Here is a 12,601-nt window from a genome sequence, read left to right as displayed (position 1 = left end):
AGCGCCATAGGTATCCTAGACACTAGATCATGCTGTAGAACGGAGAGGGACGGAGCGATCGCTTAGCCATTCGGCCAACAGGGCAAAACTATTGAAGTTACATAGCGTGCGCAAATTGGAGACTTGATGACAGCAGATAAAAGAAAATACTTCCGACACCAGGAATCGAACCTGGGACTCCTGGGTGAAAGCCAGGTATCCTAGCCACTAGACCATGCCGGAGAACGGAGAAGGACGGAGCGATCGCTTAGCCATTTGGCCAACAGGGTAGAAGTATTGAAGTTACATAGCGTGCGTAAATTGGATACTTGATAATAGCAGATAAAAAATACTTCCGACACCGCGAATCGTACCCGGGCCTCTTGGGTGAGAGCCAGGTGTCCAAGCCACTAGACCATGCCAGAGAACGTAGAGGGACGAAGCGATCGCTTAGCCATTCGGCCAACAGGGTGAAGCTATTCATGTTACATACCGTGCGCAAATTGGAGACTTGATGACAGCAGATAAAAAATACTTCCGGCACCGGGAATCGAATCCAGGCCTCCTGGGTGAGAGCTAGGTATCCTAGCCACTAGACCATGCCGGAGAACGGAGAGGGACTGAGCGATCGCTTAGCCATTCGGCCAACAGGGTAAAAGTATTGAAGTTATATAGTATGCGCAAAGTGGAGACTTGATGATAGCAGATAAAAAATACTTCCGATACCGGGAATCGCACGCGGGCCTTCTGGGTGAGAGCCAGGTATCCAAGCCACTAGACCATGCCGGAGAACGGAGAGGGACAGAGCGATCGCTTAGCCATTCGGCCAACAGGGTAAAAGTATTGAAGTTATATAGCACGCGCAAATTGGAGACTTGATGATAGCAGATGAAAAAATACTTTCGACACCGGGAATCGGACGCGGGCCTCCTGGGTGAGAGCGCCATAGGTATCCTAGACACAAGACCATGCTGTAGAACGGAGAGGGACGGAGCGATCGCTTAGCCATTCGGCCAACAGGGTAAAACTATTGAAGAGACATACCGTGCGCAAATTGGAGACTTGATGACAGCAGATAAAAGAATGCTTCCGACACCAAGAATCGAACCAGGGTCTCCTGGGTGAGAGCCAGATATCCTAGCCACTAGACCACGCCGGAGAACGGAGAGGGACGGAGCGATCGCTTAGATATTCGGCCAAATGGGTAAAAGTATTGAAGTTATAAAGCATGCGCAAATTGGAGGCTTGAAGACAGCAGATAAAAGAAAATACTTCCGACACCGGGAATCGATTCCAGGCCTCCTGGGTGAGAGCTAGGTATCCTAGCCACTAGACCATGCCGGAGAACGGAGAGGGACTGAGCGATCGCTTTGCCATTCGGCCAACAGGGTAAAAGTATTGAAGTTATATAGTATGCGCAAATTGGAGACTTGATGATAGCAGGTAAAAAAATACTTCCGACACCGGGAATCGCACGCGGGCCTCCTGGGTGAGAGCCAGGTATCCAAGCCACTAGACCATGCCGGAGAACGGAGAGGGACAGAGCGATCGCTTAGCCATTCGGCCAACAGCGTAAAAGTATTGAAGTTATATAGCATGCGCAAATTGGAGCCTTGATGATAGCAGATGAAAAAATACTTCCGACACCGGGAATCGGACGCGGGCTTCTGGGTGAGAGCGCCATAGGTATCCTAGACACTAGATCATGCTGTAGAACGGAGAGGGACGGAGCGATCGCTTAGCCATTCGGCCAACAGGGTAAAACTATTGAAGATACATAGCGTGCGCAATTTGGAGACTTGATGATAGCTGATAAAAAAAAATACTCCCGACCCCAGGAATCGCAACCGGGCTTCCTGGGTGAGAGCCAGGTATCCTAGACAATAGACCATGCGGGAGAACGGAGAGGGACGGAGAGATCGCTTAGCCATTCGACCAACAGGGTAAAACTATTGAAGTTACATACCGTGCGCAAATTGAAGACTTGATGACAGCAGCTAAAAGAAAATACTTCCGACACCGCAAATCGAACCCGGGCCTCCTGATGAGAGCCAGGTATCCTAGCCACAAGACCATGCCGGAGAACGGAGAGGGACGGAGCGATCACTTAGCGATTCGGCCAACAGGGTAAAAGTATTGAAGTTACATAGCGTGCGCAAATTGGAGACTTCATGATAGCAGATAAAAGAAAATACTTCCGACACCGGGAATCGAACCCGGGCCTCCTGGGTGAGAGCCAGGTATCCTAGCCACTAGACCATGCCGGAGAACGGAGAGGGACGGAGCGATCGCTTAGCCATTTGGCCAACAGGGTAAAAGTATTGAAGTTACATAGCGTGCGTAAATTGGATACTTGATAATAGCAGATAAAAATACTTCCGACAACGGGAATCGTACCCGGGCCTCCTGGGTGAGAGCCAGGTATCCAAGCCACTAGACCATGCCAGAGAACGGAGAGGGACGGAGCAATCGCTTAGCCATTCGGCCAGCAGGGTGAAACTATTCAAGTTACATACCGTGCGCAAATTGGAGACTTGATGACAGCAGATAAAAAATACTTCCGACACCAAGAATCGAACCAGGGTCTCCTGGGTGAGAGCCAGATATCCTAGCCACTAGACCACGCCGGAGAACGGAGAAGGACGGTGCGATCGCTTAGATATTCGGCCAACAGGGTAAAAGTATTGAAGTTGCAAACCATGAGCAAATTGGAGGCTTGAAGACAGCAGATAAAAGAAAATACTTCCGACACCGGGAATCGAATCCAGGCCTCCAGGGTGAGAGCTAGGTATCCTAGACACTAGACCATGCCGGAGAACGGAGAGGGACGGAGAGATCGCTTAGCCATTCGGCCAACAGGGTAAAACTATTGAAGTTACATACCATGCGCAAATTGGAGACTTGATGACAGCAGATAAAAGAATACTTCCGACACCAAGAATCAAACCAGGGTCTCCTGGGTGAGAGCCAGATATCCTAGCCACTAGACCAAGCCGGAGAACGGAGAGGGACGGAGCGATCGCTTAGATATTCGGCCAACAGGGTAAAAGTATTGAAGTTACAAAGCATGCGCAAATTGGAGGCTTGAAGACAGCAGATAAAAGAAAATACTTCCGACACCGGGAATCGAATCCAGGCCTCCTGGGTGAGAGCTAGGTATCCTAGCCACTAGACCATGCCGGAGAACGGAGAGGGACTGAGCGATCGCTTTGCCATTCGGCCAACAGGGTAAAAGTATTGAAGTTATATTGTATGCGCAAATTGGAGACTTGATGATAGCAGGTAAAAAATACTTCCGACACCGGGAATCGCACGCGGGCCTCCTGGGTGAGAGCCAGGTATCCAAGCCACTAGACCATGCCGGAGAACGGAGAGGGACAGAGCGATCGCTTAGCCATTCGGCCAACAGCGTAAAAGTATTGAAGTTATATAGCATGCGCAAATTGGAGACTTGATGATAGCAGGAGAAAAAATACTTCCGACACCGAGAATCAGACGCGGGCCTCCTGGGTGAGAGCGCCATAGGTATCCTAGACACTAGATCATGCTGTAGAACGGAGAGGGACGGAGCGATCGCTTAGCCATTCGGCCAACAGGGCAAAACTATTGAAGTTACATAGCGTGCGCAAATTGGAGACTTGATGACAGCAGATAAAAGAAAATACTTCCGACACCAGGAATCGAACCTGGGACTCCTGGGTGAAAGCCAGGTATCCTAGCCACTAGACCATGCCGGAGAACGGAGAAGGACGGAGCGATCGCTTAGCCATTTGGCCAACAGGGTAAAAGTATTGAAGTTACATAGCGTGCGTAAATTGGATACTTGATAATAGCAGATAAAAAATACTTCCGACACCGCGAATCGTACCCGGGCCTCTTGGGTGAGAGCCAGGTGTCCAAGCCACTAGACCATGCCAGAGAACGTAGAGGGACGAAGCGATCGCTTAGCCATTCGGCCAACAGGGTGAAGCTATTCATGTTACATACCGTGCGCAAATTGGAGACTTGATGACAGCAGATAAAAAATACTTCCGGCACCGGGAATCGAATCCAGGCCTCCTGGGTGAGAGCTAGGTATCCTAGCCACTAGACCATGCCGGAGAACGGAGAGGGACTGAGCGATCGCTTAGCCATTCGGCCAACAGGGTAAAAGTATTGAAGTTATATAGTATGCGCAAAGTGGAGACTTGATGATAGCAGATAAAAAATACTTCCGATACCGGGAATCGCACGCGGGCCTTCTGGGTGAGAGCCAGGTATCCAAGCCACTAGACCATGCCGGAGAACGGAGAGGGACAGAGCGATCGCTTAGCCATTCGGCCAACAGGGTAAAAGTATTGAAGTTATATAGCACGCGCAAATTGGAGACTTGATGATAGCAGATGAAAAAATACTTTCGACACCGGGAATCGGACGCGGGCCTCCTGGGTGAGAGCGCCATAGGTATCCTAGACACAAGACCATGCTGTAGAACGGAGAGGGACGGAGCGATCGCTTAGCCATTCGGCCAACAGGGTAAAACTATTGAAGAGACATAGCGTGCGCAAATTGGAGACTTGATGACAGCAGATAAAAGAAAATACTTCTGACACCGGGAATCGAACCCGGGCCTCCTGGGTGAAAGCCAGGTATCCTAGCCACTAGACCATGCCGGAGAACGGAGAGGGACGGAGCGATCACTTAGCCATTTGGCCAACAGGGTAAAAGTATTGAAGTTACATAGCGTGTGTAAATTGGATACTTGATAATGCCAGATAAAAAATACTTCCGACACCGGGAATCGTACCCGGGCCTCCTGCGTGAGAGCCAGGTGTCCAAGCCACTAGACCATGCCAGAGAACGGAGAGGGACAGAGCGATCACTTAGCCATTTGGCCAACAGGGTAAAAGTATTGAAGTTACATAGCGTGCGTAAATTGGATACTTGATAATAGCAGATAAAAAATACTTCCGACACCGGGAATCGAATCCAGGCCTCCTGGGTGAGAGCTAGGTATCCTAGCCACTAGACCCTGCCGGAGAACGGAGAGCGACTGAGCGATCGCTTAGCCATTCGGCCAACAGGGTAAAAGTATTGAAGTTATATAGTATGCGCAAATTGGAGACTTGATGATAGCAGATAAAAAATACTTACGATACCGGGAATCGCAAGCAGGCCTCCTGGGTGAGAGCCAGGTATCCAAGCCACTAGACCATGCCGGAGAACGGAGAGGGACAGAGCGATCGCTTAGCCATTCGGCGAACAGGGTAAAAGTATTGAAGTTATATAGCATGCGCAAATTGGAGACTTGATGATAGCAGATGAAAAAATACTTCCGACACCGGGAATCGGACGCGGGCCTCCTGGGTGAGAGCGCCATAGGTATCCTAGACACTAGACCATGCTGTAGAACGGAGAGGGACGGAGCGATCGCTTAGCCCTTCGGCCAACAGGGTAAAACAATTGAAGTTAGATAGCGTGCGCAAATCGGAGACTTGATGACAGCAGATAAAAGAAAATACTTCCGACACTGGGAATCGAACCCGGGCCTTCTGGGTTAAAGCCAGGTATCCTAGCCACTAGACAATGCTGGAGAACGGAGAGGGACGGAGCGATCGCTTAGCGATTCGGCCAACAGGGTAAAAGTATTGAAGTTACATAGCGTGCGCAAATTGGAGACTTGATGATAGCAGATAAAAGAAAATACTTCCGACACCGGGAATCGAACCTGGGCCTCCTGGGTGAGAGCCAGGTATCCTAGCCACTAGACCATGCTGGAGAACAGAGAGCGACGGAGCGATCACTTAGCCATTTGGCCAACAGGGTAAAAGTATTGAAGTTACATAGCGTGCGTAAATTGGATACTTGATAATAGCAGATAAAAAATACTTCCGACACCGGGAATCGTACCCGGGCCTCCTGGGTGAGAGCCAGGTGTCCAAGCCACTAGACCATGCCAGAGAACAAAGAGGGACGGAGCGATCGCTTAGCCATTCAGCCAACAGGGAGAAACTATTCAAGTTACATACCGTGCGCAAATTGGAGACTTGATGACAGCAGATAAAAGAATACTTCCGACACCAAGAATCGAACCAGGGTCTCCTGGGTGAGAGCCAGATATCCTAGCCACTAGACCACGCCGGAGAACGGAGAGGGACGGAGCGATCGCTTAGATATTCGGCCATCAGGATAAAAGTATTGAAGTTACAAAGCATGCGCAAATTTGAGGCTTGAAGACAGCAGATAAAAGAAAATACTTCCGACACCGGGAATCGTACCCGGGCCTCCTGGGTGAGAGCCAGGTATCCTAGCCACTAGACCATGCCGGAAAAGGGAGAAAGGCGGAGCGAACGCTTAGTGATTCGGCCAACAGGGTAAAACTATTGAAGTTACATAGCGTGCGCAAATTGGAGACTTGATGACAGCAGATAAAAGAAAATACTTCCGACACCGAAAATCGAACCCGGGCCTCCTGGGTGAAAGCCAGGTATCCTAGCCACTAGACCATGCCGGAGAACAGAGAGGGACGGAGCGATCACTTAGCCATTTGGCCAACAGGGTAAAAGTATTGAAGTTACATAGCGTGCGTAAATTGGATACTTGATAATAGCAGATAAAAAATACTTCTGACACCGGGAATCGTACCCGGGCCTCCTGGGTGAGAGCCAGGTGTCCAAGCCACTAGACCATGCCAGAGAACGGAGAGGGACGAAGCGATCGCTTAGCCATTCAGCCAACAGGGTGAAACTATTCAAGTTACATACCGTGCGCAAATTGGATACTTGATGACAGCAGATAAAAGAATACTTCCGACACCAAGAATCGAACCAGGGTCTCCTGGGTGAGAGCCAGATATCCTAGCCACTAGACCACGCCGGAGAACGGAGAGGGACGGAGCGATCGCTTAGATATTCGGCCAAATGGGTAAAAGTATTGAAGTTATAAAGCATGCGCAAATTGGAGGCTTGAAGACAGCAGATAAAAGAAAATACTTCCGACACCGGGAATCGATTCCAGGCCTCCTGGGTGAGAGCTAGGTATCCTAGCCACTAGACCATGCCGGAGAACGGAGAGGGACTGAGCGATCGCTTTGCCATTCGGCCAACAGGGTAAAAGTATTGAAGTTATATAGTATGCGCAAATTGGAGACTTGATGATAGCAGGTAAAAAAATACTTCCGACACCGGGAATCGCACGCGGGCCTCCTGGGTGAGAGCCAGGTATCCAAGCCACTAGACCATGCCGGAGAACGGAGAGGGACAGAGCGATCGCTTAGCCATTCGGCCAACAGCGTAAAAGTATTGAAGTTATATAGCATGCGCAAATTGGAGCCTTGATGATAGCAGATGAAAAAATACTTCCGACACCGGGAATCGGACGCGGGCCTGCTGGGTGAGAGCGCCATAGGTATCCTAGACACTAGATCATGCTGTAGAACGGAGAGGGACGGAGCGATCGCTTAGCCATTCGGCCAACAGGGTAAAACTATTGAAGATACATAGCGTGCGCAATTTGGAGACTTGATGATAGCTGATAAAAGAAAATACTCCCGACCCCAGGAATCGCAACCGGGCTTTCTGGGTTAGAGCCAGGTATCCTAGACAATAGACCATGTGGGAGAACGGAGAGGGACGGAGAGATCGCTTAGCCATTCGACCAACAGGGTAAAACTATTGAAGTTACATACCGTGCGCAAATTGGAGACTTCATGATAGCAGATAAAAGAAAATACTTCCGACAACGGGAATCGAACCCGGGCCTCCTGGGTGAGAGCCAGGTATCCTAGCCACTAGACCATGCCGGAGAACGGAGAGGGACGGAGCGATCGCTTAGCCATTTGGCCAACAGGGTAAAAGTATTGAAGTTACATAGCGTGCGTAAATTGGATACTTGATAATAGCAGATAAAAATACTTCCGACAACGGGAATCGTACCCGGGCCTCCTGGGTGAGAGCCAGGTATCCAAGCCACTAGACCATGCCAGAGAACGGAGAGGGACGGAGCGATCGCTTAGCCATTCGGCCAACAGGGTGAAACTATTCAAGTTACATACCGTGCGCAAATTGGAGACTTGATGACAGCAGATAAAAAATACTTCCGACACCAAGAATCGAACCAGGGTCTCCTGGGTGAGAGCCAGATATCCTAGCCACTAGACCACGCTGGAGAACGGAGAAGGACGGTGCGATCGCTTAGATATTCGGCCAACAGGGTAAAAGTATTGAAGTTGCAAACCATGAGCAAATTGGAGGCTTGAAGACAGCAGATAAAAGAAAATACTTCCGACACCGGGAATCGAATCCAGGCCTCCAGGGTGAGAGCTAGGTATCCTAGCCACTAGACCATGCCGGAGAACGGAGAGGGACGGAGCGATCGCTTAGCCATTCGGCCAACAAGGTAGAAGTATTGAAGATACATAGCGTTCGCAATTTGGAGACTTGATGATAGCTGATAAAAAAATACTCCCGACCCCAGGAATCGCAACCGGGCTTCCTGGGTGAGAGCCAGGTATCCTAGACACTAGACCATGCCGGAGAACGGAGAGGGACGGAGAGATCGCTTAGCCATTCGGCCAACAGCGTAAAAGTATTGAAGTTATATAGCATGCGCAAATTGGAGACTTGATGATAGCAGGAGAAAAAATACTTCCGACACCGAGAATCAGACGCGGGCCTCCTGGGTGAGAGCGCCATAGGTATCCTAGACACTAGATCATGCTGTAGAACGGAGAGGGACAGAGCGATCGCTTAGCCATTCGGCCAACAGGGTAAAACTATTGAAGTTACAAAGCATGCGCAAATTGGAGGCTTGAAGACAGCAGATAAAAGAAAATACTTCCGACACCGGGAATCGAATCCAGGCCTCCTGGGTGAGAGCTAGGTATCCTAGCCACTAGACCATGCCGGAGAACGGAGAGGGACTGAGCGATCGCTTTGCCATTCGGCCAACAGGGTAAAAGTATTGAAGTTATATTGTATGCGCAAATTGGAGACTTGATGATAGCAGGTAAAAAAATACTTCCGACACCGGGAATCGCACGCGGGCCTCCTGGGTGAGAGCCAGGTATCCAAGCCACTAGACCATGCCTGAGAACGGAGAGGGACAGAGCGATCGCTTAGCCATTCGGCCAACAGCGTAAAAGTATTGAAGTTATATAGCATGCGCAAATTGGAGACTTGATGATAGCAGGAGAAAAAATACTTCCGACACCGAGAATCAGACGCGGGCCTCCTGGGTGAGAGCGCCATAGGTATCCTAGACACTAGATCATGCTGTAGAACGGAGAGGGACGGAGCGATCGCTTAGCCATTCGGCCAACAGGGTAAAACTATTGAAGTTACATAGCGTGCGCAAATTGGAGACTTGATGACAGCGGATAAAAGAAAATACTTCCGACACCGGGAATCGAACCTGGGACTCCTGGGTGAAAGCCAGGTATCCTAGCCACTAGACCATGCCGGAGAACGGAGAAGGACAGAGCGATCGCTTAGCCATTTGGCCAACAGGGTAAAAGTGTTGAAGTTACATAGCGTGCGTAAATTGGATACTTGATAATAGCAGATAAAAAATACTTCCGACACCGCGAATCGTACCCGGGCCTCTTGGGTGAGAGCCAGGTGTCCAAGCCACTAGACCATGCCAGAGAACGTAGAGGGACGAAGCGATCGCTTAGCCATTCGGCCAACAGGGTGAAGCTATTCATGTTACATACCGTGCGCAAATTGGAGACTTGATGACAGCAGAGAAAAAAATACTTCCGGCACCGGGAATCGAATCCTGGCCTCCTGGGTGAGAGCTAGGTATCCTAGCCACTAGACCATGCCGGAGAACGGAGAGGGACTGAGCGATCGCTTAGCCATTCGGCCAACAGGGTAAAAGTATTGAAGTTATATAGTATGCGCAAATTGGAGACTTGATGATAGCAGATAAAAAAATACTTCCGATACCGGGAATCGCACGCGGGCCTTCTGGGTGAGAGCCAGGTATCCAAGCCACTAGACCATGCCGGAGAACGGAGAGGGACAGAGCGATCGCTTAGCCATTCGGCCAACAGGGTAAAAGTATTGAAGTTATATAGCACGCGCAAATTGGAGACTTGATGATAGCAGATGAAAAAATACTTTCGACACCGGGAATCGGACGCGGGCCTCCTGGGTGAGAGCGCCATAGGTATCCTAGACACTAGACCATGCTGTAGAACGGAGAGGGACGGAGCGATCGCTTAGCCATTCGGCCAACAGGGTAAAACTATTGAAGTTACATAGCGTGCGCAAATTGGAGACTTGATGACAGCAGATAAAAGAAAATACTTCTGACACCGGGAATCGAACCCGGGCCTCCTGGGTGAAAGCCAGGTATCCTAGCCACTAGACCATGCTGGAGAACGGAGAGGGACGGAGCGATCGCTTAGCGATTCGGCCAACAGGGTAAAAGTATTGAAGTTACATAGCGTGCGCAAATTGGAGACTTGATGATAGCAGATAAAAGAAAATACTTCCGACACCAGGAATCGAACCCGGGCCTCCTGGGTGAGAGCCAGGTATCCTATTCACTAGATCATGCCGGAGAACGGAGAGGGACGGAGCGATCGCTTAGCCATTCGGCCAACAAGGTAGAAGTATTGAAGATACATAGCGTTCGCAATTTGGAGACTTGATGATAGCTGATAAAAAAAATACTCCCGACCCCAGGAATCGCAACCGGGCTTCCTGGGTGAGAGCCAGGTATCCTAGACACTAGACCATGCTGGAGAACGGAGAGGGACGGAGAGATCGCTTAGCCATTCGGCCAACAGGGTAAAACTATTGAAGTTACATACCGTGCGCAAATTGGAGACTTGATGACAGCAGATAAAAGAATGCTTCCGACACCAAGAATCGAACCAGGGTCTCCTGGGTGAGAGCCAGATATCCTAGCCACTAGACCACGCCAGAGAACGGAGAGGGACGGAGCGATCGCTTAGATATTCGGCCAAATGGGTAAAAGTATTGAAGTTATAAAGCATGCGCAAATTGGAGGCTTGAAGACAGCAGATAAAAGAAAATACTTCCGACACCGGGAATCGATTCCAGGCCTCCTGGGTGAGAGCTAGGTATCCTAGCCACTAGACCATGCCGGAGAACGGAGAGGGACTGAGCGATCGCTTTGCCATTCGGCCAACAGGGTAAAAGTATTGAAGTTATATAGTATGCGCAAATTGGAGACTTGATGATAGCAGGTAAAAAAATACTTCCGACACCGGGAATCGCACGCGGGCCTCCTGGGTGAGAGCCAGGTATCCAAGCCACTAGACCATGCCGGAGAACGGAGAGGGACAGAGCGATCGCTTAGCCATTCGGCCAACAGCGTAAAAGTATTGAAGTTATATAGCATGCGCAAATTGGAGCCTTGATGATAGCAGATGAAAAAATACTTCCGACACCGGGAATCGGACGCGGGCCTGCTGGGTGAGAGCGCCATAGGTATCCTAGACACTAGATCATGCTGTAGAACGGAGAGGGACGGAGCGATCGCTTAGCCATTCGGCCAACAGGGTAAAACTATTGAAGATACATAGCGTGCGCAATTTGGAGACTTGATGATAGCTGATAAAAGAAAATACTCCCGACCCCAGGAATCGCAACCGGGCTTCCTGGGTGAGAGCCAGGTATCCTAGACAATAGACCATGCGGGAGAACGGAGAGGGACGGAGAGATCGCTTAGCCATTCGACCAACAGGGTAAAACTATTGAAGTTACATACCGTGCGCAAATTGAAGACTTGATGACAGCAGCTAAAAGAAAATACTTCCGACACCGCAAATCGAACCCGGGCCTCCTGATGAGAGCCAGGTATCCTAGCCACAAGACCATGCCGGAGAACGGAGAGGGACGGAGCGATCACTTAGCGATTCGGCCAACAGGGTAAAAGTATTGAAGTTACATAGCGTGCGCAAATTGGAGACTTCATGATAGCAGATAAAAGAAAATACTTCCGACACCGGGAATCGAACCCGGGCCTCCTGGGTGAGAGCCAGGTATCCTAGCCACTAGACCATGCCGGAGAACGGAGAGGGACGGAGCGATCGCTTAGCCATTTGGCCAACAGGGTAAAAGTATTGAAGTTACATAGCGTGCGTAATTTGGATACTTGATAATAGCAGATAAAAATACTTCCGACAACGGGAATCGTACCCGGGCCTCCTGGGTGAGAGCCAGGTATCCAAGCCACTAGACCATGCCAGAGAACGGAGAGGGACGGAGCGATCGCTTAGCCATTCGGCCAACAGGGTGAAACTATTCAAGTTACATACCGTGCGCAAATTGGAGACTTGATGACAGCAGATAAAAAATACTTCCGACACCAAGAATCGAACCAGGGTCTCCTGGGTGAGAGCCAGATATCCTAGCCACTAGACCACGCCGGAGAACGGAGAAGGACGGTGCGATCGCTTAGATATTCGGCCAACAGGGTAAAAGTATTGAAGTTGCAAACCATGAGCAAATTGGAGGCTTGAAGACAGCAGATAAAAGAAAATACTTCCGACACCGGGAATCGAATCCAGGCCTCCAGGGTGAGAGCTAGGTATCCTAGCCACTAGACCATGCCGGAGAACGGAGAGGGACGGAGCGATCGCTTAGCCATTCGGCCAACAAGGTAGAAG

The 12,601-nt window shown here is 49.9% G+C and overlaps 24 non-coding genes across 24 annotated transcripts; all 24 read right to left on the bottom strand.

The window, feature by feature from the left end:
* Positions 1–150: 150 nt before the first annotated feature.
* On the bottom strand, positions 151–222 carry TRNAE-UUC (transfer RNA glutamic acid (anticodon UUC)). Its single transcript has one exon. It is a non-coding gene; the product is annotated as a tRNA-Glu (tRNA).
* A 292-nt stretch (positions 223–514) lies between these two features.
* TRNAE-CUC (transfer RNA glutamic acid (anticodon CUC)) lies at positions 515–586 on the bottom strand. Its single transcript has one exon. It is a non-coding gene; the product is annotated as a tRNA-Glu (tRNA).
* A 480-nt stretch (positions 587–1,066) lies between these two features.
* Positions 1,067–1,138, bottom strand: TRNAE-CUC (transfer RNA glutamic acid (anticodon CUC)). The gene has a single exon. It is a non-coding gene; the product is annotated as a tRNA-Glu (tRNA).
* Positions 1,139–2,174: 1,036 nt separating this feature from the next.
* Positions 2,175–2,246, bottom strand: TRNAE-CUC (transfer RNA glutamic acid (anticodon CUC)). The gene has a single exon. It is a non-coding gene; the product is annotated as a tRNA-Glu (tRNA).
* Positions 2,247–2,537: 291 nt separating this feature from the next.
* On the bottom strand, positions 2,538–2,609 carry TRNAE-CUC (transfer RNA glutamic acid (anticodon CUC)). The gene has a single exon. It is a non-coding gene; the product is annotated as a tRNA-Glu (tRNA).
* A 481-nt stretch (positions 2,610–3,090) lies between these two features.
* On the bottom strand, positions 3,091–3,162 carry TRNAE-CUC (transfer RNA glutamic acid (anticodon CUC)). Its single transcript has one exon. It is a non-coding gene; the product is annotated as a tRNA-Glu (tRNA).
* Positions 3,163–3,644: 482 nt separating this feature from the next.
* On the bottom strand, positions 3,645–3,716 carry TRNAE-UUC (transfer RNA glutamic acid (anticodon UUC)). Its single transcript has one exon. It is a non-coding gene; the product is annotated as a tRNA-Glu (tRNA).
* Positions 3,717–4,008: 292 nt separating this feature from the next.
* On the bottom strand, positions 4,009–4,080 carry TRNAE-CUC (transfer RNA glutamic acid (anticodon CUC)). The gene has a single exon. It is a non-coding gene; the product is annotated as a tRNA-Glu (tRNA).
* Positions 4,081–4,562: 482 nt separating this feature from the next.
* Positions 4,563–4,634, bottom strand: TRNAE-UUC (transfer RNA glutamic acid (anticodon UUC)). Its single transcript has one exon. It is a non-coding gene; the product is annotated as a tRNA-Glu (tRNA).
* A 1,031-nt stretch (positions 4,635–5,665) lies between these two features.
* TRNAE-CUC (transfer RNA glutamic acid (anticodon CUC)) lies at positions 5,666–5,737 on the bottom strand. Its single transcript has one exon. It is a non-coding gene; the product is annotated as a tRNA-Glu (tRNA).
* A 110-nt stretch (positions 5,738–5,847) lies between these two features.
* On the bottom strand, positions 5,848–5,919 carry TRNAE-CUC (transfer RNA glutamic acid (anticodon CUC)). The gene has a single exon. It is a non-coding gene; the product is annotated as a tRNA-Glu (tRNA).
* Positions 5,920–6,030: 111 nt separating this feature from the next.
* TRNAE-CUC (transfer RNA glutamic acid (anticodon CUC)) lies at positions 6,031–6,102 on the bottom strand. Its single transcript has one exon. It is a non-coding gene; the product is annotated as a tRNA-Glu (tRNA).
* A 113-nt stretch (positions 6,103–6,215) lies between these two features.
* Positions 6,216–6,287, bottom strand: TRNAE-CUC (transfer RNA glutamic acid (anticodon CUC)). Its single transcript has one exon. It is a non-coding gene; the product is annotated as a tRNA-Glu (tRNA).
* Positions 6,288–6,400: 113 nt separating this feature from the next.
* TRNAE-UUC (transfer RNA glutamic acid (anticodon UUC)) lies at positions 6,401–6,472 on the bottom strand. The gene has a single exon. It is a non-coding gene; the product is annotated as a tRNA-Glu (tRNA).
* Positions 6,473–6,582: 110 nt separating this feature from the next.
* TRNAE-CUC (transfer RNA glutamic acid (anticodon CUC)) lies at positions 6,583–6,654 on the bottom strand. Its single transcript has one exon. It is a non-coding gene; the product is annotated as a tRNA-Glu (tRNA).
* A 111-nt stretch (positions 6,655–6,765) lies between these two features.
* Positions 6,766–6,837, bottom strand: TRNAE-CUC (transfer RNA glutamic acid (anticodon CUC)). The gene has a single exon. It is a non-coding gene; the product is annotated as a tRNA-Glu (tRNA).
* An 853-nt stretch (positions 6,838–7,690) lies between these two features.
* On the bottom strand, positions 7,691–7,762 carry TRNAE-CUC (transfer RNA glutamic acid (anticodon CUC)). The gene has a single exon. It is a non-coding gene; the product is annotated as a tRNA-Glu (tRNA).
* A 1,031-nt stretch (positions 7,763–8,793) lies between these two features.
* TRNAE-CUC (transfer RNA glutamic acid (anticodon CUC)) lies at positions 8,794–8,865 on the bottom strand. The gene has a single exon. It is a non-coding gene; the product is annotated as a tRNA-Glu (tRNA).
* Positions 8,866–9,348: 483 nt separating this feature from the next.
* On the bottom strand, positions 9,349–9,420 carry TRNAE-UUC (transfer RNA glutamic acid (anticodon UUC)). The gene has a single exon. It is a non-coding gene; the product is annotated as a tRNA-Glu (tRNA).
* Positions 9,421–9,713: 293 nt separating this feature from the next.
* TRNAE-CUC (transfer RNA glutamic acid (anticodon CUC)) lies at positions 9,714–9,785 on the bottom strand. The gene has a single exon. It is a non-coding gene; the product is annotated as a tRNA-Glu (tRNA).
* Positions 9,786–10,268: 483 nt separating this feature from the next.
* Positions 10,269–10,340, bottom strand: TRNAE-UUC (transfer RNA glutamic acid (anticodon UUC)). Its single transcript has one exon. It is a non-coding gene; the product is annotated as a tRNA-Glu (tRNA).
* Positions 10,341–10,453: 113 nt separating this feature from the next.
* TRNAE-CUC (transfer RNA glutamic acid (anticodon CUC)) lies at positions 10,454–10,525 on the bottom strand. Its single transcript has one exon. It is a non-coding gene; the product is annotated as a tRNA-Glu (tRNA).
* A 1,404-nt stretch (positions 10,526–11,929) lies between these two features.
* Positions 11,930–12,001, bottom strand: TRNAE-CUC (transfer RNA glutamic acid (anticodon CUC)). Its single transcript has one exon. It is a non-coding gene; the product is annotated as a tRNA-Glu (tRNA).
* A 291-nt stretch (positions 12,002–12,292) lies between these two features.
* Positions 12,293–12,364, bottom strand: TRNAE-CUC (transfer RNA glutamic acid (anticodon CUC)). The gene has a single exon. It is a non-coding gene; the product is annotated as a tRNA-Glu (tRNA).
* Between the last annotated feature and the right edge of the window lie 237 nt (positions 12,365–12,601).

Source organism: Rhipicephalus microplus, chromosome 3 (genome assembly GCF_043290135.1).
Source record: "Rhipicephalus microplus isolate Deutch F79 chromosome 3, USDA_Rmic, whole genome shotgun sequence".
NCBI lineage: Eukaryota > Metazoa > Arthropoda > Arachnida > Ixodida > Ixodidae > Rhipicephalus > Rhipicephalus microplus.
This window is presented reverse-complemented; position numbering and strand designations above follow the sequence as displayed.